The following is a 4585-nucleotide window of genomic DNA, read 5'->3' on the forward strand; positions in this document are numbered from 1 at the left end:
CACTGAGATTTGCATTCTATTTATATCGTGTGCCCCAGCAGCATAGTGGTTAGCGTGATACTATTACAGCACAGGGCGTCCTGGAGTTCAGAGTTCAATTCCAGCATCCTCTGTAAGGAGCCCACCTCGTGGAATGTGTGGGATTTCTCCAGGGGCAGAATCCCGTGAGTTTATGAATACATGCTGAAATAAGTGGGACATTTTCCAGGCAAGGTTAGGACACCAACCTTCAAAATGTCAGGTCTCTGCCTCCGTATGATGCTTCTTCAAAGAACGTCAGCACCCTTTCTGACCAGCCAGGTATGGAGGCATCACTCCCCAGGACTGAAAAAAGCTGCCAAGATGTTGCAAACTCAGCCAGCTCTATCATGGACAAAAGGCAGATCCATCATTCAGGACCCCCCACCACCCAGGACATGCTCTCTTCTCATTGCTACCATTGAGGAGGGGGGCAGGAGCCAGAAGACGCACATTCAGTGTTTCAGGAGCAGTTTCTTCCCCTCCACCATCAGATTTCTGAATAGACAATGAACCCAAGAACACTGCACTTTTGCTCTCTTTTAGCACTACTTACTTACTTAATTTAATTTATATATATTTCTTACTGTAATTCAGTTTTTTTTATATTATGAGAACACTCAGTCCTCTTTTATTGTCATTTAGAAATGCATACATGCATTAAGAAATGATACAGTGCTTCTCCGGAGTGATATCACAGAAAACAGGATAAACCAAACACTAACACTGACAGAACCACATAATTATAACATATAGTTACAGCAGTGCAAAGCAATACCATAATTTGATGAAGAACAAACCATGGGCATGGTAAAAAAAAGTCTCAAAGTCCCCGAGTCGATCAACTCCCGAGTTCCTGATAGCAGGCAGCAAAAGGGAGAAACTCCCTGCCATAAACCTCCAGGCACCGTCAACTTGCCGATGCCTTGGAAGCAGCCGACCCCAGCCGACATTGAGTCCATCTGTCCGAAAACTTCGAGGCTCCAAACAGCCCCTCCGATACAGCTTCCCGAGAGCCATCCTCTGCCGAGCGCCTTCGACCTCGCCCCGGCCGCTGAAACAAGCAAAGCCGAGGGTTCGAGGCCTTCTGCTCCAGAGATTCCGGTTACCACACAGTAGCAGTGGCAGCGAAGCAGGCATTTCAGAAGTTTTCCAGATGTTCCTCCGTACTGTCACGTCCGTCTCCATCAGATCAGAATTGTGCACGGTACCCTGCTTGACAGATTACAGATATCATTCACCGGAGAGGCCGCGCGCGCTGTCATCGCACCGCCATCTTCTCCTCCCCTTAATAGTTTTTATTATTATGCACTCGTGCCTCAAGACAAGAAAATTCATGACATATGCAGTGATATTAAACCTGATTTTAATTCGGATTCTAAAATATAAGCTCCCCACCTGAGCATAATTTTCCTCTAAGGAACGTAAGTGCCCTTTGTTAAGCAGCCCGGCCCCCAGGCAGCCTGCCTCCCGACCTCCTGTCCTGTCCGTACCACCCAGATGTTGAGAGGGTCCTTTCCACCTACGTGTCAGAGAGCAGCCATCAAAGGACGCCACTCTGTCTCTAAATGAGGTGCCAGTGACTTTGTTAGCTCACGCACTCTGGTGTTTTCTAGCATTTTTATTGAAGAGCCTCCCCCTCCCCCTCCCCCAAAGATCAGTCGCCAGCCTGGGCAGGGACACTGTCAACACTAACCTGCTGGGAGAGTTGTTTCCCCAGCTGTGTGGGAGGGGCTCTCTGTGTGTGAATGCAGGTGCGTGAGTACATGTGTCCTAATCAAAGCAGGCATGTCAATATGGGACCATAGAGCAGAATTAGGCTATTTGGCCCATCACATCCACTCTGCCATGCCATCAACCCCATTCTCCTGCCTCCTCCCTGTAACCTTTGATACCCCGACTAATCAAGAACTTACCAACCTCTGCTTTAATATTCCCAAAGACGTGGCCTCCTCGGCTGCCTGTAGCAATGAATTCCACAGGTTCACCACCTTCTGGCTAAAGAAATTCCTCCTCATCTCTGTTCTAAAGGGATGTCCCTCTATTCTGAGGCTGTGTGTCCTCTGGTCCTAGACATCCCCACCATAGGAAGCATCCTCTCCACATCCACTCTATCTAGGTTTTTTTTTGTTTTCAGTGTGATGGGAGGGGGGAGAAAAGAGAGTGTGCTTATCAATACATTGTCTGTGTGTGTTAGAGCTCATGTTTGTGCAGTTTATGTGTGTATATGTATTTGTCTATCTGTCTGTCTCTGCATGTGTGTTTGTGTGTTTTCTGTATCTATGTTTGTGTTGGTGTGTGTGTGTGTCTAAGTCTGTGTGATTATGTTCTTATGTGCATATGTGCACGTGTGTCTGTCTGTGTCTGTATCTGACTGTCTGTCTATGTCTGTATCTGTGTGTCTGTCTGTGTCTGTATCTGTCTGTCTGTCTGTGTCTGTATCTGTGTGTCTGTCTATGTCTGTATCTGCGTGCCTGACAGTGTCTGTATCTGTGTGTCTGTCTGTGTCTGCATCTGCGTGTCTGTCCGTGTCTGTATCTGTGTGTTTGTCTGTATCTGCACCTGTGTGTCTGTCTGTATCTGTGTATCTGTCTGTGTCTGTATCTGTGTATCTGCCGTATATTAGCGTTGGGAGGGATATCAATCAGCCGTGATGGAATGATGGGGCAGACTCGATGGGCCGAATGGCCTGCTGCTGCTCCTATGTCTAACAGTTCTATACATTTCCATGTATTAGCAGTTTGCTGTGCTGTGTTGCTCAGGGAGTGATGTGCAAAACATCAACTACATTTAACAATTATAAAGAAGAAAGAATTATATAAAATAAGGTTTGAGGTTAAAGAATGAATAATGCGTATGAATCTATAAATATCAGCATGTATTTACGGTGTAAACAGCATTATAAACTGGGGTTTAAATGGGTGTATAAATGTGTGTGTTTGACTGACTCACTTCTGTTAAGGACTTTAATTTGAGGCTCACTGTTCAATCATGTAGAGGAGGTCGGATCAAATCCCCCCCACACTCCCTGCCGGCTCTGTCCGAGGTGTGACTTTTCCCAGCTCATCAGAGACTGGCATCACATTATAATGTTTCAGAGTAATAGTCATCTGGAAAACGTTAAGACTGCATTTTGGGAGGGGTGTCCATTAAAATGTGTGTGTGTGTGTGTGTCTGTGTGTATCTGTGTGTGTGTGTGTGTGTGTGTGTGTGTGTGTGTGTGTGTCTGTGTGTATCTGTGTGTGTGTGTGTGTGTGTGTGTGTGTGTGTGTGTGTGTGTGTATCTGTGTGTGTATGTCTGTCAGGGTGTGTGTGTGAGAGAGAGCAATTCTTGATTGGTTAAGGCATGTAGGGATACCAGGAGATGGCAGGAGATTGGGTCTGAGAGGGAAAATGGATTAGCCAAGACGCAATGGTGGAACAGCCTAATTCTGCTCCTATATCATATCCATGGTCTTATGATAAGATGGATGGACTCTTGACTTCACAATCTGAAACACAAGAGATTCTGCTGATGCTGCAGGAACTCAGCATGTATGTAGGGCAGCAGTTCCCAATCTTTTTTATGCCATGGACCAAGAGTCGATAATTCAGCCTGTGATCCAGTCCCTGCCTGGCCTGCTGAGTTCCTCCAGCATCTTGTGTGTGTTAAAGATGAGTTTTACTTGTCACACGCACATGGTCTCACTTTCTGGCCATCACTTCGGACACTGACTGGTGACCCCATCTTAACCATCAAATGGTCACTAAGGCGTAGCAATGCCGACAGCAGGAACTCTGTCTTCCCATCCTCCATGGATCTCATGTGTTCATCCTGGTAAACCTCCATTTACTTAATGATTAGATGGGCTTTACGTGTCCCGCGTACATTGAAACATACAGTGAAATGTGTCGTTTGTGTCAACGATCTACACTGTCCGAAGATGTGCTGGGGACGGTCCACAAGTATGGTACCAACATATAATGCCCACAGCCTACTAACACTAACCCATACTGTAAATCCTTGGAACGTAGGAGGAAACTGGAGCAACACATGATCACTGGGAGAGCGTACAAACTCACTATAGACTGTGGCAGAAATCAAATGCCAATCAGTGAAGCTTTTCTTCAGTCTCCATTCATTTCCTTCAGGCAAAGAACATTAGATGGAGGGAACCACACAGTAAAGCCATTTTTATGATCGGGGGGTGGGGGGGGGACCTCTTGCTCCTGGATTAAATGTTCAGAAGCAGGATTGAAGGGTTCTTTGTGGCAATACAGGACCAGAAGGTTAACACAAAAACGATCAAAAATACATAATAAAAGACCAACAGATTCAAGAAATGTAGAAAATGTGAAAAAAAACAGAAACAATCCTACAGTTTACAGGATCCTGCAGTAACTCAATCCGATTACAATCAAGTGGCAAACATCATTCACCAAAATCTTGTTTTTAGATACAAAATCTTATAAGAATCAAGCCTAATCCAATTTTAGAGTCGGAATACACATATTCTATTATGACCAATCTATTATTACAGATAGGACAATCCATAATAACCATCCAGATATAATATTACAGGATAAA

The sequence above is a fragment of the Mobula hypostoma genome, chromosome 4 (assembly GCF_963921235.1).
Source record: "Mobula hypostoma chromosome 4, sMobHyp1.1, whole genome shotgun sequence".
NCBI lineage: Eukaryota > Metazoa > Chordata > Chondrichthyes > Myliobatiformes > Myliobatidae > Mobula > Mobula hypostoma.